The following is a 22,391-nucleotide window of genomic DNA, read 5'->3' on the forward strand; positions in this document are numbered from 1 at the left end:
GTGTTACTTATGATAAAAAAAAAAAAACGGAAAAACTTTTCATAAAAGACCAATATCTCTTTAAGAATGAATAATTTATAATCACTTAAACATAAACTTAAGTTCTTGAAAGAGATTCCGCAGGAAAAGTGGTTTTTGTTTTGGTTGGTTTTCACATAGGCCTATATGTGAATTATAGCATTAAGATATTTATAAAGCTTGCCTTGTTAGACAATAAAGGATAATTTAATAATTAGCTGAATAGCTCTTTCAAGCTTTTCAAGTTCTAGAAGATCTACCTAGTGATTAATAATTCTTAGCAAACTATAGTGTTCCCAGTGTGAGAAGGACTAAAATGCATACTTTTATGCTGAGCCTTTATACATACAGCAGAAACCTAGAATTTCCTCTCCGGAGATACATTATAAGCTGAATATCTGTGATTTCTAAACCCAAAGAAATGGATGTGCCCCATTCTCATACTTAAATGTATTCTGAAAATTTGTGCTGTTACTACCAAATAAAATACATCGAGATGGTCTTTATCACAGTAGTAGTATTCACACCATCTGCATTTTATTTTAACATTACATTCTCCTAGAAGAACTCCACTTATTTTACGATGTTTTCCAGCTGGCAGTTCAATAGAATTTAAGCATGTCTCAGAGGTTTGATTATGTCACAAAGTTAGAATTCACTTTGCTTTAAAACACACACACACACACACACACACACACACAACCCTGGAAGGTAAGGATTTCTAAATGTCATTCTCCTCAGATATATGAAATTCTACACATTCTTATGTTCTAATTATTATTTTGTATGTAAATCAGAAGAATAATGCAGTTTGGCAGAATCACTAGACTCTGTTTCAAAGTATTTCCATTTGCAACCAAGAATTCTTCTATATATATACTTGCTTCAACTTGGTAGGACTTAGGTCCTCTATTCCACGTCTGTAGGTATTTTCTGTTATTTATTAAACAGTGTCATTGCAAATTGGTAAGACAAGTGCTAAACAGGTGTCATCTTTTACTGACAGATGAACAAATAAACTGTCTTCCACAACCAGTGACTGGGCCGTAGTGTATTGCTCTGCTGAACTGAAAGCACAGAAAGGGTTGTAACCTTGAACTACTGTTACTATTTTTCAATAGTGAAGGAGGAAAAGATGTGAGAGAGGAAAGAGTCCGTAAGATATTGAAATAACCAGTGAATGCAAGTAAAATCAGAGAAAAAGGAAAGATGAGTTAATTGTCACGTGGGATCCACACCAAAGTCATGTGGGTAATACCAGACTAGCTTAAAAACAGATTGGGCTTTTTTCTTTCTTTTGTTGTTTTTTTTTTATTATTATAGACTAGAAATATGCTGTGATGGTTATTTATTTTTGTTAATAAAATTTCTAAACATATATCTTATATGGGTTTCAGAATTCAAAGAACTTTAATGCTATAGAATACTCTTAGAACCATGCTGAAAATTTTTTTCTTTGATCATTTAGAAGATCCATAAAGATCTTTCAGAGTCTTGAGCTGTCATTATAAACATCAGTCATCATTTCATTATGGGTACATTAAAATGCTAGAGGGCTCATTAAAAAAGAGCTGATAGAGTCCTGATAAACTGAATTTTGCTGTTTGTGGACCAAAAGCAATGATTCTTTCCGTTTTAGAGAAAGCAAATGTCCACAGATACCTCCACATCAGTGTGTCAGCAAAATAGAGCCAAGTGAAGCCAAAGGTTTCTCTGTGTAATACTTTGTTAGAAACTGATTAAACAGTCTTACTTTTCTTTTTGAAGCAAGTAGTTAGTGGCTACATCTGAGATCTGGAAATGTGTATATGCCTGATGTATCCTTGTATTGCACTCTAGTAGCTTAATTTCAAGTTAATCAGCCCCATATGAATACCAGACTTAAGAGTTATACTTTACACAGTCTGAACCTGTACTTTGCTTTCCAACATTAAAGCACCAAGGAAATGCAAACTAAATTGGGTATTGGGTTAATTTAGTTTACAGGATGTTATCGCCTATTATTGAATAGATAGGTAGACACATAGATGTATATAGATACAGATATTCCTATAAGATGTTATAAGGTTTGAATATGACTTTAGCCATAAGAATGCATGTTCGCTTTCTTTTGATTCACACAGAGCAGATGGATGCTTGACTGCCTGCTAATCCACAGCTGGAATGGTTTCAGCAGTTTCTACGTTGCCGGGTTAGAGTGGCTTTTCTAGTGGACTGAGAGGGCAGCAAAAGAGGGATATCATTATTCATCAGTATCCCAGTGGGAGCGCTGCCAGCAGAGATTAATTTTTTCTGTTATGCTTGTAAAACAAGCTCAGGTGGAGTCTCTAATCCTCAGGGCACGGGTGGCAGATCAAGGAAGATGCTACAAAGCTAGTTAATTTTCTGATTCTGGGGGAAACAGAAGCTCTGTTAGATGTATAAATACATGATTGCAAATTTAAGTAGCTCAAATCCAAATGGGATCTTCTCAGACATCTGGTACTGAAAATTTCTATTTTTCTTTGTTATCTTTAAATATAACTTCTTAGAAGTTTACCCTGGAGCCAAAATATTGGTAACTCTAAATATGAGGAAGTAATTAATTTTATGAGTTAATAACAAAACATTTAATTTTTACAAACATGAACAAAAGCAGAAGCTTTCTGCCTAAACAGACTCAAAGTTAGATGCCTAAAGTACCTAACTAAAGTATATTACCAGAAAGATACGGCATTAGCTATCTGATTGGCAGGGACGGGTTTTTTAAAATGTATATCCAGTCTATATTTTAATGGTTTTATTTTTACTCTCTCAATATATGATTTCCATGTGACACCTGTTCCCTGTATCTAATTATATGATCCATCCTATAGTTTTGAGCAACTGATATAGGCTTCAAAATAAAGTTAGATAACTTTTTTAACAAACATAACTTATACATGCAATAACTATTGTCTTCTTAAGATTATTTATCTTTGAAAGCTGTTTACTACATTGATTACCAAAAATATTAACTTCTTCCAGGCCCATGGCACATTCTGTTGATTATATTGGGACAAAATGACATTTCATTAATGGTACTTTTTTGTTTGGACATTTCCTTTTGTTTTGAGAAAATGACAAGAAGTTATTTGAAGCCTAGTCAGAAGACTAAATTTGATGGATTAAGTCAGGCAGTATAATTTTTGGTTGTAAAAATTGGTTGTGACTACAAGATAATGTATAGTTCCTAAAGTCATTCTGACAGCAGTACCAAAAAAAAAAAGAAGTTTCAAAATGTTTTGAGTGACGAAAGCCTTATTGAAATGAATTTATAACCTCTCAGGATATTTATTCTGAGTAACATGACATACATATGTTCCGGAATGTTTATTTAAAATCAGTCCCTTCTGTGACTCTAGTCACACCTTATATACCTTTCTTTTGGTTAACTTTTGGATTTTTGTTAATAATGAGTCCAAATCTTGTTTTACCAAAAGATATACATTTTAAAAAGCACTAAATAAAATGCAGAAACTAGCACTTCATGGAAGAGGCTCCTACAAAATGCAGGATTTATGAGGGTCAGAAAGGCTTTCCAGTTAAGAGGAAATAGACAGAGGACATAATATGGAATGAGAGTTAACTAAGTCTCAGAGTGACTAGAGAACTAACTGCGGAGTTAGAGTGAAGCCCAGAGCCGTTTGTTAATAATTTCTGTAGCAGTAATGACTGCTAATAAGTTTAAGTAATTGTTCCCCCAGCCTGTACCAAATAAGCCAGCCCTTGTTGTCAGTTACCTGTCCTACTCAGAAGAAAATATAATAATTTGAATACTATACCTAAGCCTAAGTAAGAAGCCTCACAAATCTGTAGTTTCGTTTGTCTTTTTCAGATAGGCCTTGTGAGTCATGTGACTAATTGTGTAGCGGCATTTGACTCTCCACAAGGAACATTGTTTCAAGAGAGACTATAAATTATTTGTTGAATCAGTCCTTAATTTTAAGCAGTACATTTTTTAATCCAAATAGAAAATTCAGATACTTATCAGAATTTTTCAGAAATTTTAGAGAAATCTACAATTTTCTTCCTAATCAATACAGACTTTGCTTCTTCATGGAATAGTTCATACAACTTATTCAAGATACCATTTCAGTTGGTTTCCTCTAAGAATCTAGAATTTTGCGTTTCAGATAAATCAGAAGTTCCCTTAGACTATTAAAATAGATTTTAGAAAAGGAGTTTCTACATAGTGAATAAAAAGCAATAAAATCTAATACATTTGGAGAAATACCCTGAGCTGTTTCTCCAGTACCAGTAGGAGGCATCCTGTCAGTATGGCTGACTTTCTTTCCCCTGGATGCTGTGGCGTGGGTCTCTCATCTTCCAAACTCTGGACCTCAGCGATGGGTTTGTTGGGTAGACGTCTAGGAAGAGAATTTTTGAAACTTAAAAGGCTGTATATGAGCACTGACCTATTTCACAAGTTTTACTGTATTCTATTAATGTGTTCTTTACAGTTTTTAGTTTATGGATATTGGTAAACTATCCTGAGGAGCAACCATTTATAAAAATTAATGTTTATGTTTGTATTAATAATGGTGATACTGTCCAGATAGAATTCTGTGATACATTTGAATGTATTCATCACATATTAAGATATGCAGATCTATATATATCCAACTGTAGCTTGAAATTCAGATTTGTACCAATGGTGTCATGTTCTCCCTCTTGGAAAACTCTGTTAAGACTTTCAGGGCACTGAAACAGATTTAGCATAACATTTTTATACAGATATATAGAATTACTACTTGATTGTGAATTGGGAGTTTTGTAAATAACCATATTGTTATTAAGGTACAGAATTTATACCACATTCAAAATCTAATGAATTGGGAGCTTTTACGTCATTGTGCTAAATAAGAAAGAATCAAAGAAGAGGCAGTATTAGAGAATTAAGGATACTAGTCCCTAGGGAAAAAACACTAAAATTTATGTACTCAAAAAGAGAGCATAATATTTTATAGTAAGTAGGGAGAAGGAAGAGGACAGTTTAACTGAAGAAAAAGAAATATCTTAAAAGAAACTAAAAACTGTGGAGAAAAGTTCTTTTTCTTTTATATACAACAGAATTTGAACTTTTAGCTCAACTATTTGCTGACTTAAAGGCTGAATCAAATTTATTTTGTTTGTGGTGATTTTTTGAGACACAATTTCATGACAACTTTCAAAAGACAATTTTTCTAACATAATTTTATATTAAGGTATAATACTTTTCATTTCGGGTTTAACTTTTAGCATACAATCTTAAAGAAAATAATTTTTTCCAAAATTACATTTAAGGATGTCATCTATTTTCCCAATAACCTGTCTCAGTACTTTATTGAAATTATTTGTTTTTGAGCATTTATGATATCATTCTTATGTTTTCTCATATGTCTTTCTTCTTCAGTTATTAATCAGCCTAATTCTTCCTGATTCTCATTTGCAGGGGATTTGCATGTTTTTCCAACATGCATCACTTGCATGGATTTAGTGAAATAATGCATCGTTTCCAAGATGTTTAGTTTTATTTTGCAATCTTTTTTTATTACTTTACATTGTATTGTTGCATTGATCTTATACAGTTAGAGACTGACAGAGTTGTTGGCTGATGGCTAGAGTTAAATAATATTCAGTCAGAAAGAATGCTTGATGACTAATTTTTAACTGGTTGAAATGTTTGAGAATAGTTGCCTTATGACTTTTGCTTGCTTGCACAACTTTGCAGCAGACTTAGATACTGAACACTCAGATGACAAAAACCCTTGCATAATAGAAAGAACATAACTTTGGAAAGTTATCATTATAATTGCCTATATTACAGAATATCCCAAGTCAGTAAACTAATCTAATTTAAGAAGCTGAAGAAAAATGAACAAGCAGAAGGAAGAGTAGAATAAAGATTAGCATTGAAATAGATGAAATAGAGAATATAAAATCAGTAGAGAAAGTCAATTAAACCAAAAGTTGGCTCTTTAAAAAGAGCAACAAAATTGACAAATTTTGCCTAAACTAACCAAGAAAAGTAGGACATTCAAGTCACCATAACCAATAATGAAACAGAAGTCATTACAAGTGACTTCACAGAAGTAAAAAGGATTATAAGGGAATACTATAAACAACTCTATGCCAAAAAACTATATAATGTAGATGAGACAGACAAATTCCTAAAAAGATACGAACTACCAATATTGACTCAAGAAGAAATAGGACATCTAAATTTGACCTATAACAAGTAAAGAGATTGAATTAGTAATTTTAAAACTTCCCACTAAGAAAATCCCAGGCTCAGATAACTTTATTGATGAATTCTACGAAACATTATATGTTAATATCAATTCTATATAAATTCTTTTTAAAAAATGAGAGAACACCTCCCAACTCATTTTATGAGGCCAGTATTACCCTGACACCAAAAGCAGACAAGGACATCACAAGAACAACAGATGAATGTCCCCTGTAAATATAGATGCAAAAATCCTCAACAGAATACTAGCAAATCAAATCCAGCAGCTGAGTAAACAGATTATATACCATGACCAAGTGGGATCTATTCCAGGAATATAAGGTTGATTTAACATCCAAAAGGCAAGTAATATAATTCACATTTTAATTGAATAAAGGAGAAAAAAAATGATCACCTGAATAGACAGGTAAAAAACATTTGACTAAATCTAGCACCCTTTCGTGATCAAAACACTCAATAAAAAAGGAATAGAATTGAACTTCCTCAACTTGACAGAGGGCATCTACAAAAAAACCCTGAGCTAACATTATGCTGAATGATGAAAAACTGAATGCTTTTCTTCCTAAGATCAAGAACAAGATAAGGATGTTCATTCTCACCATTTTATTCAGCATTGTACTGGAGATGCTAGCTAGGGCAATTAGAGAAGAAAAAGGTATTAAAGATTTACAGATTGGAAAAGAAGCAGTAAAACTTTCCAATTCCAAAAGACATGATCTTGTATATAGAGAAGCTTTCAGGAATTCACCCAAATATTATTAGAGTTAATTTTAAAAAGTTGATCAAGATTGCAGGATACAAGATCAATATACAAAAAAGAAAAAACAAAAACAAAAACAAAACTGTATTGCCATACACTAGAAATGAACAATATGAAATAAAACCAAGAAAACAATTTTCTTTATAACAGCATCAAAAAGAATAAAATACTTAGGAATAAATTTAACCAAGGAAGTGTTAAGTCCTGTAAACTGAAAACTACAGAACACTGTTGAAAATAAAGATCTAAACAAATGAAGATTTCTCTAAGTAAATGGAGATATCTCATGTTCATGAATCAGAAGACTTAATTATTGTTAAAATGGCTATACTCTTCATATTCATCTACAGGTTCAACATGATCCCTGTGAAAATCCCAGCTGATTTATTTGCAGAAGTTGAGAATCTGATGCTCTAATTCATATGGAAATGCAAGGCAGCTAGCCAAAACAATCTTGAAAAAGAAGAGCGAAGTTTGAAGACTTGTAATTCTTTATTCAAAGCTTACTACAAAGCTAGTCTAATCAAAATAGTGTGGTAAAAGGAGAGACATATGGATCAATTAAATAGAATCAAGAGTCAGGAAATAAACTCGTACAGTTACCGTCAGTTGATTTTATAGCAGGGTGCCAAACCAATTTAATGGAGAAAGAATAGTCTTTTCAACAAATGCTCCTCACATAATTGAGTATATACAGACAAAAGAATAAAACTGGACCCCTCCCTCACATCATACACAAAACTTAACATCTAAAAATGACCATAGAGCTAAATGTGGTAGCTAAAACTAATACTCGTAGAATAAAACATAGGTGTAAAATTTCCTCACCTTGGATTACATAATGCCTTTTTAGATAAAACACCAGAAGAGCAAGCAACAAAAGAAATAAAGTGGATAAATTGGACTTCATCAAAAAAACTTTTGTGCTGCAAATGATACCATCAAGAAAGTAGAAAGATACCCACCAAATGGAAGAAAATATTTTCAAATCATACATCTGATAAAGAACTTGCATCCAGAATATGTAAAGAACTTTTTAATCTCAATAAAAATGGCTCAGTTAAAAAGTGGCCAAAGGATCTGAAAAAAGTATTTCTCCAAAGAAAATATAAAAATGGCCAATATGCACTTTAAAAGATGCTTAGTATCACTAACTATTAGAAAAAATGCAAATTAAAACCACAGAGAGATACTACTTCACACCCACTAGAATGGTTATAATCAGAAAGAAAATAAACAAATATTGGTGAGGATATGGAGAAACTGGAACTCTTATACATTGCTTTTGGGAATGTAAAATGGTGCAGCTGCTTCGGAAAATGGTTTGGCTGTTCCTTAAAACATTGAACAGAATTACCATATGGTTTACCAGTTTCATTCCTAGGTATATATCCAAAAGGATTAAAACATGTTCAAACACACAAAAACTTGTACGTGAGTGTTCATAGGTACGTTATTCATAGTAGCCAAAAAGTGGAGAAAATCCAGTCTATGACTAAGTAAACAAAATGTGGTATATTCATAAACTGGATAACAGTTGACTTTCACAAGCTGGCTCTAATACTCTACTGGTTCTCCCCATTATACCTTTTTTTATACAATTTTCTCAGTAGATTTCTTGATATTGTTTCTTATAAACTTTAAAACAACTTTTTTAACTGAAAAAAAATGCATTACTAAACATGCGTAGGTCACCCTAAATCTGGGGAGATTTAAAACCTCTTTATTTGGTTTTAACATTCTCCTCAAATCACCATCTTATTTCCTTTCTACCATTCATTGCCAAAATAGAAAATGAAGTCTCAACCGGCTGTTTTCATTTCTCTTCCATCCATTTATTCATAACTTCCTGTAATCTGGATTGTTACTGTTCAAATTTTCCAGAGGTCCCCCATGCCCTCTGAGTTACCCAGAGCTACAGTCTTTTCCTAGTGTTCGTTCTCTTGGATCTTTTTGCAGCATTTGACAACGTGGGTTACCTCTTGATACTCTCTTCATCCTTAAAAGTACACTTCCGTATCTTATGCAGTTCTTTTTCTTATAGTTTGACATTGGATCCTCTTCCTAGCTGTTCTCGGTTTTTTTTTTTCTTGCTTGTCTACTTTCCTATGTACACACTTTCTCAAGTCACACCACATTACAGTTTAAAATACTACCTTTAAATGGTTGAATCCCATAGCATAGTCACAGCCTTCGCCGCCCTTGTGAACTACAGTTCCAGCTTCTGGTTGATCAGGGGACATTCCCACTTCATTGTCCCTCTGTGACCCACATTCAGAGTGTCTCAGTCTTGCTCTTCATTATTTCCAGGATTCCTGTCTTTGTTTTGTCTGTCAATTGTATTTGTGTTCTTTCATACCCCCCAGATGAATTCCTTCGAGTAACCCATGGCTCCTACTTTTCTCCGCCCCAGTTCCACATATTACACCAGCTACCAAGTCTGTTCCTTCATAATTTTTTTCCTCAAGTTTCTTTTTTCAAGACTGTTCACTCTTCAGCTCCTGTCTGGGTTCTCATCACCCATTCCAAAACAATTGTGCTAAACAGTCTTCTTTAAATGATCTTCCTACTTTAGTTTCTTTTTCCTCTTCAATTCTCCCAACTCATCCCTGCCAATTTATGTTTTAAAACATCATTTGCATCATTTCTCCCCTCAAAAATCTAAAATTACGTACATAATAAAGCATTATTTCCTTAACCTGGCTGTCAAAGCCCTCCACAGCCTTCCTTTTTTACCTGAACCTTCTGTCACCTTTAAACACACTGTATGTATGCTCAGCTTCACACTTTTGCCCAATTCCCACCTGGACTATGTGTCTAATGTTCATCCATCCATCTTGGCTCAGCTCCCTCTTAAAAGATCCTCTTATTCAGATTCAGCGGTTACTGCTTTTTCTAAATTCATGACACCAGTGTTTGTTTCACTCATGTATTGCTTATTCCTGTATTATCTCGTGATATTTCTTGTATATTGGCCTATTTTGTTTTTATGCTTTTAAATTTATTTTACTTTTTGTATATGTATTTCTTAATTCCTGGATGAAAGATAGTCAATAGATATTAAATAGATTAGAAGTGTTTTAATGTTTCCACTTTGGGTTTTATTATTTAGTTTTTTGTTTGTTTTCTATTTGATATAATCTCATATAGCCTATAGAAATGCAAATTAAAAAGAAAGTCATTCTAATAAAAATGTGAAGTGTTAAAGGCAGAAGCAAGGTGATTAAAAGAAGTTTATTTAGCTTTTAAAGGTGGACTGCAAAGTGTGACATTTAACCATACACAATTATTGTATATTGCTGCTAATCTCAGTTATTTGCTTTTAGGATTCAAACCTGATGGCCCCAAGATTTTTTATTCTTAAGAGGAAAATATCTAAACATTGTTAAGCTGTGAGGTGTTTTTATTATATCCTTGAAAACTGAGGAATTTTTTTAAGTTTCATCAAAGAGCAATTTTTTAAGGACTTAGCTATAAATCCTGGGAAATGGAAGTTCCTGATGGAATTCTTACCACTGAAATTATTTTAAGTACAGCAGACCTGCTGGTACCCACTATTGTAAGATCGCTTAAAATCCAGCTGTCAACCAGGTGGTCATTCTTACAATGCAAAGAATAAAGTACTATTTCTTGTTCATATATAATTTTGGCAAATGATTCTGTGCTTGCCCCAATTGGTTGAAGGCCAAACATATGTCCATTACTTTAAGACATTGATACAAATCAAACACATATACTTACATGAGCCCTGATAGGAAACACATATAGATTTATGAGTAATTACAATTATATCCATCAGTGTTAACATGTTTGCCATCTGCATATAATAAAATTATTTTGATATTTTATTTTAGTGAAACAAAGTGTGTGCATATCAGAAAAATATGTTATTATTGCTTAACTAGATCTTAGTTTTATCATTTTCCAATAAATATTTTATAACCAAGGGCTCTTATCTTACTTTCTTCTTTTAGCTTGTAATCTTATTAAACTTATTCCTAGTATACCTTTCACTGCATTTTGAGGTCATTGTAAGTTCCATGTAAGTAAGTCTACTTTATAGCAGTCTTTTATTTTAGAAATAAATATACTTTATTCATTATAGTAGTATATGATTTATTCAGTTTGAATAAATAAGTTTAATAAAAGTACAAATCATGAGTGTTAGAAATAATACTAATTATGTATATATATGATTTAAAAAATAAGTTGTGTCACAGTTTTCTAGTAAATTAATGATTGAATAAAAGTAATCGGAAGTAATAAAAATATAATCCCTTAAATTTTATCCCTTATAATATCTGGACCTGGTTTGGTAAATGCCAGATTAATTTTTTAAATATTATTATGAAATACATAATAAATTAGTTTAGTGCTTCATAAAGGCACAGAAAATAAACAGGTTTCTTATCAGGGAAATTTACTGAAATGCTTTTTCTACGGCTTCAGTGGCCAAAAGACAGCACTGGAATGTGAGAAACTAATTTTGGTTTGTTTTAACGCCTCAGAATGTTACAAATTAATCAAGTGCTACTTAAAGTCTAGAACTCATTAACTTTATAAGTTTTGCTTTTCCCATGACAGAGATTAAGTTATAGTTTACAGCTTCTTTAGTCCCTCACCTTGATCAGGTTGCCATCCCACTGTCCAAGTGCCCTCTTATCTGCTACTTAGAGAGAGAGTTCAGCGTGGGCAGTGATGTGTGCAGCGACACAGAAGCACTAGTTCCCTGCTACGTCGTGCTTACACAAGACCACGCGTGAACCCATGATGGCTGTTTCTTACCTCGGTAATTTGCTTTGGTATAGCAGACTCTTACAGTTATTGATTGCACCAAGAAGAAAAAAATATGCATAAACACACTCATACATACATACTCAAACAAAATTCACATCTTTATACACTTTCATTAAAGAGAAAAAGCAAAGCAGATACAAAGTATTTGATAAGCTTCTTACTTTAACAAATCTAAAAAGTAAGCTGTCCAGTCACCATATTTAAGGGCCACAAGGAGATATAAGACTTACATATTGGATAAAGCTACCAGAGTCCTAACTAAACCAAAGTGCCACCTAATCACTGAAAGACATACCTCAGCAGTATAGATTTCCCAGATTGTTCTTTGGAGAACAAGTGATTAATTTAGTGATACAGTGATGTGAACAAATCGTTATGTAAGAGTGTATAGCCCTAGTAAACTAAAATTAGTGTGAATTTGCAAGCAAGATGTAGTAGCATACATACATATGTTTGGTTGATTTTTTTTTTTATTTTTTTCTTTATGTGGAGTAGCTGAGTTTATAGCATTTGTAGAACAGATTGAGGTTTGTGATGAAAAGGGAAACAAAATGAAAACTATTGAGTGAACAGCAGGGCCCATTTGATGTGATTATGAAAGATGTTTCTTTATTCTGATTTCTCTTTTGCAATCTAAAAACAGTAGCAGGGGGTTGTGAGCCAAGTTCATCATAGGTTGTCAATCACTGTCATTTAACATTTTCAGAGAAGATGTCTTTATTCAAGGACAGCTGGGCAAATCAGAGACATAGATTTGCAGTTAGTAGCCTGTCCAGCCTACACTAAATAAACAAGGACAGGGCAGACAAACCAGCCTCTCACATAAAGATACAATGGAGTCGACTGACCTCACTGCCCTCCGTTCAGCTGCAGGCCCAGTTGCATGAAAGCTTCACTGCCCACTTTCAATTTCCTTTAATTACCCACACGATGTAGATAAGAAAACGAGCCTCACTTATAGTCAGTGATCACACACAGGAAATTAACTAGACAAGTTGTTTAAAATTAGAGGAGTAATTTGGAGATAAAGAGAGTGTCCTACAGAGGAAGAAGTGGCTAGGAAAGGTTTTTGTTTGCTTGTTTGTTTTGAAGCAGGGATTTCATTATTTTACTAGCTCTCTCTGCTGATCCTGGGTTTGCTGCTTTTCTAACCAATCCAAACTAAGTAAAAAAATCTCCTTTGTAAGTATTCTGAATCACCCAGGATAAAATAGTTGGAGGAGATAAGAGCTTAGTAAAGTGGTGAAGCAAACATGCCACATTCTAAAGAGCTTAGAAAAATTGTGAACTGGAATTCCAGGAATAAATGACCATGGTTTTCACAGGAAGGTCTAGCAGAGCAATTGAGGGTTAAATAGCAGTGTCTTCAGTGAGTCTTCATTTTAAAGTGCTGCCCAAATTCATAATCAGACCACAAAAAAATGAGTTAATAATGCTGATAATGTTTTATATATTCTAATTGATCTAAAAATCGATATTTTCTGTTTCATTATTGTGGTTCATAGCACTTGAGTTTTGGGGTTTTTTTTTTTTACTTTTTTTAATTGATTTATAATCATTTTACAATGTTGTGTCAAATAGCACTTGAGTTTTATTTAGAAAACACTGTAGGGTTTCAGAGTACTGTAACTAACTATCCATAATACTTTTTCTTCAAAAAAGTTGCATCAGGTGTGTCATATAAATGATTCTTCCTTTTCCCTTTCTCTTCACAGTATTTTGAGTTAGTTCACTTCAGTGATGAGAGCGTATTTCCTTATCACTGAAGAGAGCGTATATTTCTTTATCACACGGTGCTGTGCTTTTGTGAATGTTTGATTAATATGGATTTAAAAGAAACCTAATTGGAGTTTGGAGACTAAAGCCTTCAATATCAAATCTGTAGATCAAGAGAATATAATTCCTGAATATTTTATCTTTAATTTGACTGTCCCATATTGAGAACACTGTCTTTCAAAGAACCAATATTTTCTGTAATGCAATTACAGAAAAACTGTGATTACTTGGTTAAAATGAATATGCCACTACTAGTAGAGCATGAATAATAATATTATTTGTTTAGATAATATTTAAGAATCATCATGTTTTTCAAAGTAAGTTAATTAAATGTCATTTTAGGTAGGGAAGTGTGTTTACATAATTATAAACAAAGGTTTACAACTGAAAACTGTAGAACAAAACTCAAATAATTGAATCTCAAGCCTCAGTTAACATTCTGTATGGAATCAGGTGTGAGGATTATTACTACAGCATTAATGCCTGACATCTTACAGCTTCTAAGTATTTCACATTGACTCCTCACACCAAATCCCAGTTTAAGATAAGGAATTTGGAACTTGGGGAGGTTCAGTTACTCTCAGAAGGTCACATAGCTTGTAAAATCCACCTGTTGTATCAATTCCCGGATCCCGTGTTCTCTCTACCACCTCACACCATGCATACCACCGTCGTTATCTGTAACATTTCTAAGGGGATGAATTACCTTCTACGTTCTTTGGATTCTCCTTTAATTCAAACACTGGAAACAGAAAAGGAGGGATCCTCAAAGGAAGTAATAGCTTTTGATGAAACCTCATTTAATTTTGGATAATTTGTAGCTATAGAAACTATTACTGATTTGATATTTTATAAGCAAATCAAATACCAACTCTTGGAAGATCTCAAAATCATTGCCTGTGTCAAAGTTAATAATGAAAAAGATGTTACTTATCAAAAGAATATATTAAATAATAAAGCCTACATAAGCATTCCAAAGAGTGTATAAGAATCAGTGTCCCTCTTTCAACTCAAATTTGAGCCTTAACCTATCACTTCTCCCTTTTTTACCTAAATATATATATTTTTTTCACTCTTTCAGCTCAGTTGACCTACTGCTATTATTTGTACCCATCCTTCCATATACTTGTCCAGTTGTCATTTTACATTTATTCATGGTCAGTTTTGATTGAGGTCTGCACCCCTACCCCCAACTTGACTATAAGTCTTCGTGAGAGTAGTGAATCGTGTCTTTGTTTTTGTTCAACATTGTATACCTGGCAATAGTGTATCCTGAGTGAATATCTGGTAAATAAATGCCTCAGTCCACTAAGACCTTGTCCATTGTGGCTATGAAAATACTCTTAATGTTTATTAAAGTGTACACATTTTGCAAAGAAATTAAGAAACCCTTAGTTTAATTAATAAAGGAACCCTTAGATTGCTTTTATGCACTGAAAAAAGGCATCCACCGAATTAAATTTTTCAGTAAGATCACTGTCTTTGGGTAATCTACATTAAAGATCTGATGGCTCCCCTATTTGACTTAGAAGGATCTCTCTACCACAGAGCATTTTTTCCAACCTAAAATGTACTCAGCTGTTAGCAGACTCATCTGATACTGATACTGCTGGCAGTGAGCAAAATCACAATCCTGGTGAAGCAGGGGATTAAAGCAATAAATCGGGTAATTCAAGCAGGATTGGCATGGTTTGAAGAACAGTGGAGTCACATCTTACATAGAGTTTAGATTCTAAAGTAAGCAAATACAATAAAAAGCATAATGATCAAATTTACCTGAAAATAACCCTCAAAGTTACAGTAAGCAGGATAGTGAGTTGTCTGTTTAGATAGGCCGCTTCTCAGTGAATTCAGCACGATTATTTTTTCCCCTAGTATTGGAGGAGATCCTTGTTTCTTTAGCACCAGTTGAGGTAGTTGGCTTGCATTTAGAAGTCATGCTTTATGAAAAATGTGCATCTTTGGATGCTAGAATCATACACCACAGGAAGATGTTCACAGTTTCACAGGTATTTGGGAAATACCTAGTTTATATTGTTTCCTCCCAATCAATCAATAGCTCACACACACACACACACACACACACACACACACACACAGTGTGGGGAAGCAGGGTGTGTAATGTATATAATCAAATTTGATCGGGATTGTACTAAGGGAAGTGGATTACTTAGATAATGGTATTAATTAGCACTTTAAGCTAAATTCTTACTTTCTGTATAATCTGATTTTAATGTAATTTTTCATATAATTTGTAAATTTAAACCTATTCCCTTTGTATCTAAAGCCTGGAGAACTGATACAGTTTGCAGTATTAAAATAGTTATTTGATTTTCATCTGGTAAAAGATCAGAGGAAGTTGTATTTTATGAACAGTAGAAAAAAATCTAAATATGAATAAAATTTTGGATTGTAAAATAGATTTACAGCTTATTTCTTCTCCCTTCACCTCCACCCAGCTATGTGGATTATGCCCTCTCTTTAAGTGTATTTTGCATGCTTAAAAGAAAGCTCCCGCTCACTGAGTGTTCCCAACTTCTCTGGTATTAATAGCATCATCATTCTCCTCATCCCTGAGGCTTAAACCTTAGACCCCTCCTTATCTGTTTTTATGGATCTGCTCATACTGTTTTCTGTGCCTGGAATGCAAGGAATCTGTCTCCCTCTCTCCTCTTCTACAAATTGTTCTAAGCCTAGAACAAACACTGTCTCTTTAGGGAAACTTTCCAACACATCCAGTACACTTCAGCGCTCTTCTCTGAATAACAGTATTTTATTCTGCACTTAAAATAATTATTTATATAAACTGTTTTCCCCAATGTCATTTTAATTTCCTTGAAAGAAAAGATCATGTTTTAGATTTCTAAACCATCTTTTTCCTTATCTGCTGTCACGGTTTTCTTAAGCCATTTGGCTAGGCTGGGATAGGTGGACGGGTGTTGATGGGGATTTGGTTGGAGCCCAGATATTAGGCTGAGAAGCGTCAGTATCAGGTAGCAATGCTTTCACCCTGAAATTCACCTGAAATCAAAAATAATAGCACTGTCATATGTAACTGGTCCTTCTTTAGCAGATAACTTCAGAGAGAACAGGAGAGAGCTGAAATGACATATGAAAAGAAAACCATGACACACAGGGGCAAAACATTAACTGCTAATGTGTCAGCATACCCTTCTTACATAAAGCAGCACAAAAGGGTGAAGACAGTGTTCAAAATAGTATCAAGCAGCTGTGATAGTTTTGACTATTGCAAAACAAATAAAGCAAGAGACATAATTCATGAATGAGAGGCAATGTAATGATTACTTTAATATTTCTATTAAATGTGTTTAACTGTATATTATAAAATTATATTCGTTTATTTATCCAGTTTAGTTAAACAGAATGTTCCAAATATTCATTTGAGATATTTTTTCAGGTATTAAATCCATTGAAATTATCTTTAGACAACATTTTTCAGTCTCTTGGACTCATCATTTTCCCTTCCATTACAGGGCCTTTGCATATACTATATACGGTTCCTAGAACACTCTTCACTTCATCTTCATCTGGTTACCATCTCCATATCCTCTGTATCAGAGCATGTCTGCCTTTTCCTTCAGGAAACCTTTATGACCTCAGATTTCTCTGCTAAACTCTCATGCTTTTATGTATTTCTTCTTCATTGCATTTGTCACCATACCAAATTTGCATTTATTTATGCAAGTAATGAGTAATGTCTGTCTCCCTCATCAGGTGGATCTTGAACAAATATTTATTTAAATAAATTTATTTCATTCAATTTTTGAAACAGAAATTTGTCCATTAATATAGGCTGAATTTTTATCATAAGGATGTAACCCTATCATCATTGTCCTTTTTTTTAATGGTCTTGTAGTATATTCTTAACATACAGTAAAGGCACAAATTTCTGAAGTTGTAAATCAAACAAGAAAAGGTGAAGATATATTATACATAGATAGTAGAATACTCTAATGGTTTTGTATTACTGAATTCCAAACAGTATCTTAAAGAGTGTCATTGTAAGTCTTATTTCATAGGCAAGAATCTTGTGCCTTTCAGATACAAATCAGAAGCTATCTTGTACCTGTCTGTGAGCTAGAGATGAGTTTGCACGTTCTATATATAAGTTATATTATATTATCATATCAATGAAGTATACTCTTGTTCTGGTCAGGCTTCTTTCACTCAGCATAATTATTTTGAGATTCATCCATGTTATGGCGCGTATCAATAATTCATTCTTTTTATTGCTGAGTAGAATTCCACTGTATGGATAAAACACAATTTGTTTAATCCCCTCACCTGCTGATGGACGTTTAGATTTTTTCCAGTTTTTTACTTCATAAGTAAAGCTACTGTCAACTTCTGTGTACAAGTCTTCTTGTGGACATGTTTTCTCTTGGGCAAATCTCTAGGAATGGAGTGGCTGATTCACATCATAATTGTGTGTTTAATTTTTAAGAAAATGTAAAAATGTTTTCCAAACAGATGATAACATGTTACATTCCCGCCAGCTGTGTGTGAAACTTCCAGTTTTTCTACCTCTTTACCAGTACTTGATGTGTTAGTCATTTAAATTTTGGCCATTCTATTTGTATTTACCATAAGTAATGATATTGCACATCTTTATGTAAAATATTTGTTAAATCCTTGCCCAGTTTTTTACTGGGCTGTTTGTTTTCTCAGTCTGAGTTTTGAGAGTTTATATATTCTGGATACAAGTACCATATTAGATATATACCCTGTAAATATTTTCAGTCTGTGGTTTCTATTTTCATTAAGAACAGAAGATTTTTATTTCAATGAAGCTCAGTTTATCAATTTTACTTTTATAAATCAAACTTTAAATTATCCTGTTGTAAAAAAACTTCTTAATCCTAGGTAGCAAAGATACTCTCTTATGTTTTCATATGAAAGTCTTATAGTTTTAGAGTTTACATGTATGTCTATAATATATTTTAAGTGAATTTTTGTATGTACTACAAGGTAGAGATTGAAGGATTTTTTGTTGTTGTTTTGGGGTTTTTATGGGTTTTTTTTTTTTTTTTTTGCATGTGGATACCCAATTATTCTGATACTATTTCTTGAAAAGACTATTCTTTCTCCACTGCTTTGCCTTTGAGACTTTGTCTAAAATTGTTTGTCCATATAAGTATGGTTTATTTTTGGACTCTATTTTACTTCACTACAACACTTTTTTGTTCAGTGTAGCTTTGTATTAAGTTCTGAAATCAGATAATAAGCACCAGCTCTTCGACTTTGTTCTCCTTTTTCAGAGTTCTTTCAGCTATTCTAGGTCCTTTGCATTTCCATATGAATTTTGAAATTGTGACATTGTGATTTATAATAAATATTCGGTCTTCCCAGTTCTTCTTTTGGTATGTTAATTAGGTGACTTTGAAAAGCACCGAAGGATAAGCACTGGTTGCTGGTGAAGCCAGGCATCTAATTGGAGGTTTGGAACTTTCAGTCTCACCACTTCCCACCTTCCCGTATTCCTTGGGGAAAGCTGGGAGGGGCTGGAGATTAAGTTCAGTCACCAGCAGCCAATGATTTAATCAGTCATATCCACCTAATGAAGATTCCAAAAAAAATCAAAAGGACAGGGTTTGAAGAGCTTGCAGGTTGGTGAACATACAGAGACTTGGGAAGAATGGTGTGCTGAGAGAAAGCATCGAAGCTTTGAGCCCTTTTCCCATACATTGCCCTATGCATCTCTTCTATCTCCCTGTTCCTAAGCTATATCCTTTTATAATGCACCAGTAAGCCAGTAAGTAAAGTGTTTCTCTGAGTTCTGTGAGCCACTCTAACCGATTAATTAAACCTAAGGTGGGGTTTTGGAACCTCCAATCTATATAGCCAGTCCATCAGAAGCACAGGGGATAACCTGCGCTTTCAGCCGGCATCTGGGGTCGCGTTGGCAGTGGGCAATATCGTAGGACTGAATCCTTAACTTTCAGAATCTGATGCTGTCTCTGGGTAGATAGTGTCAGAATTGGGTTGAATTGTAGGACACCTAGCTAGTGTCTAAGATGTGCTGTTGGTGTGGGAACACCCCTCATACACACACACATACATACATACACACACGCACATATATTGAAATTGGTGATCAAAACCCTTTAAAAATCTTCTTTTCGGTATCTACCAAAGAGGGAAAAAAAAAGTCTGCTGTGGTTTGGTTTAAGATTATATTAAGTCTATAGATAGATTTATTTTAGGAGAATTAAGGTGCAACTCCTCATTTAGTTATGTCTTCTTTAGTTTTCCTTAGCAATGTTACAGCATTTTGTAATTTTCAGTGTACAGGTCTTTGTTTTTTTTTTTTTTTTTTTTTTTTTTGGTCAGATTCATCTCTAAATACAGTAGTTCCCCCTTATCTATGATTTCTTTTTTTATAGTTTCAGTTACCCATGGTCAACAGCAGTCCAAAAATATTACGTGGAAAATTCCAGAAATAAACAATGCATAAGTTTTAAGTTGCGTGCTGCTCTGAGTAGCCTAATGAAATTTCACACTGTCTGTTGCATCCTGCCCAGGACATGAATCATCCCTTTGTCCTAAGTATCCCGCTCATCGGTCACTTAGTAGCTTTCTTGGATATCAGATCACCTGTCACAGTATCATTGTGCGTGTGTTCAAGTAACCCTTATTTTACTTAACAGTGGGCCCAAAGCACAGAGTAGTGTTGCTGGCAATTCAGATACTCTTCTTATTCTCTCTTGCTATGCCAAATTTATAAGTTAAACTCTATCATAGGTATTATATGTAGGAAAAAACATAGGATGTAGGTATAGGGTTCAGTATTTCCACTAGGGGTCTTGGAGTTGGAGACCTCTGGTAAGGAGGATGACTGTACTTTATATATTTTATGCTATTGTAAATTTGTTTTTCAGCTCTGATTATTCATTGCTAATATACAGAAATACAATTTTTATATTAATGTTATATCCTGTAATCTTGCTAAACTCATTTATTCTAGTAGAATATTTTATAGATTCTGTCAGATTTCCTACAGTGATGATCATGTCATCTATAAATAAAGACAATTTTACTTCTTCCTTTTCATTCTTGATGTCTTTATTTCTTTTTCTTGCCCAATTGCACTGGCCAGAACCTCAGGTGCAATATTAAATAGAAGTACTAAGAGCAGAAATGTCTGTCTTGTTCCTGATCTTAGGAGGAAAGCATTCAGTCTATTACTGAAATACGATGTTAGCTGTAGATTTCTCAGAGGTGCCGTTTACTAGATTGAGAAAGTACCCTTCTTCTCCAAGTTTGCCGAGAGTTTTTGTCAGTAATGGATGTTAGATTCTGTCAAAATATTTTTCAGCATCAATTAAGATGATTGTGTGGTTTTTCTTTTGAAGTTTATTAATAAAGTGAATTTATTAATTTATTTTCAAATATTAAGCCAATCCTGCATTCACTAACTGCATTCATAGTTTGATGCTCTATTGTTAGTACATACACATTAAGAACTGTTGTATCTTCTTGGAGAATTGACCCCTTTATCATTATGTAGTTTTCTTCTTTATTCCTGATAACTTTCCTTGCTTTGAAGTTGGCTCTGTCTGAAGTTAATATAACTACTCTTGCTTTCTTTTGATTAGTGTTAGCATAATATATTTCCCTCCGTCCATTTGCCTTTAAACCTGTCTGTGTCTTTAAAGTGGGTTTGTTGTAAACAACATATAGTTGGTTCATGTTTTTTGATCCACCCTGAAAGTCTGTCTTTTAATCGGTTCATTTAGACCTGACATTCAAATATAGTTGGATTACTATCACTACATTTGTTAGTTTCCTATTTGCTGCCCTGTGTTCCTATTTTTGTTTTCTGCTTTTTCTGTCTTTTGTGGTCCTAATTGAGCATTTTATATGATTCCATTTTCTCCTTAGCATATCAGTTATACTTTTTTTTTTTTTTTTGCCTTTTTTAGTGGTTGCCCTAGAGTCTGCAATGTGTGTTTAAAACTAATCAAATTCTACTTTCAAATAACACTATACCACTTCACAGGTAACATGAGTATCTTATAATGACAGTAATCGTAATTCCTTCCTCCTATCTCTTGTATCATTTCTGTCATTCAGTTCACTTACATATATAAGACAAGACACATACATAAGCATGAGACATATACATATGCATATGTAATTGAATACACTGTTGCTATTATTATTTTGAACAAAGTGTTGTCTGTTAAATCAATTAACAGTAAGAAAAATAAGTTTTTGTTTTACCTTCACTTATTCCTTCTTCAGTGCTCTTCCTTTCTTCATATGGGTCCAGATTTCTGACTTCTATTATTTTCCTTCTCTCTAAAGAACTTCTTATAATATTTCTTGCAAGGCAGGTCTACTGGCAAGTCTGCTGGTCTGCTGGCAACAAATAAACTCAATTTTTATTTGTCTGAGAAAGTTTTATTTCCCTTTTACTTTTGAAGGATAATTTCACAGGGTACAGAATTCCAGGTTGGTGGGCTTTTTTCTCTCAACACTTTAAATATTTCACACCACTCTATTCCTGTTTGTATGGTTTCTGAGAAGAATAATTCAGAAGTAATATTTATCTTTATTCCTATATAGGTAAGGTGTTTTTTTCCCTCCTGCTTCCTTCAGAAACTTTTATTTAGCTTTGATTTTTTAGTAGTTTAAAGATGATATGCCTTGGTGTGGTGTTTTTTGGGATTTGGGGGCTTTGGGGCATTTTGTTTTGGGGTTGTTTGTTTGTTTGTTGCTGTTTATTCTGTTTGATGTTCTCTGAGCTTCCCATATCTGTGGTTTGGT

General features: G+C 33.5%; 1 protein-coding gene and 1 long non-coding RNA gene across 6 annotated transcripts in view; one reads left to right on the forward strand and one right to left on the reverse strand.

The window, feature by feature from the left end:
- The window catches only part of ASCC3 (activating signal cointegrator 1 complex subunit 3), a 302,695-nt gene that overhangs the window by 251,115 nt on the left and 29,189 nt on the right, over positions 1–22,391 (forward strand). The gene's annotated exons all lie outside the window — the stretch shown is intronic.
- Positions 1–22,391, reverse strand: part of LOC116154358 (uncharacterized) — a 90,494-nt gene that overhangs the window by 3,270 nt on the left and 64,833 nt on the right. Inside the window, exons 4-5 of one of the 3 annotated variants that reach the window (XR_010381296.1) lie at positions 21,846–21,980; positions 4,274–4,406 (exon numbers count right to left, since the gene is read on the reverse strand). This is a non-coding gene — a long non-coding RNA (uncharacterized LOC116154358). Of the gene's footprint in view, positions 1–4,273; positions 4,407–21,845; positions 21,984–22,391 lie in introns of all 3 variants that reach the window. The other 2 variants (XR_010381295.1, XR_010381297.1) reach the window with 2 other exon arrangements.

This window comes from Camelus dromedarius, chromosome 6, assembly GCF_036321535.1.
Source record: "Camelus dromedarius isolate mCamDro1 chromosome 6, mCamDro1.pat, whole genome shotgun sequence".
In the NCBI taxonomy this organism is placed as follows: domain Eukaryota; kingdom Metazoa; phylum Chordata; class Mammalia; order Artiodactyla; family Camelidae; genus Camelus; species Camelus dromedarius.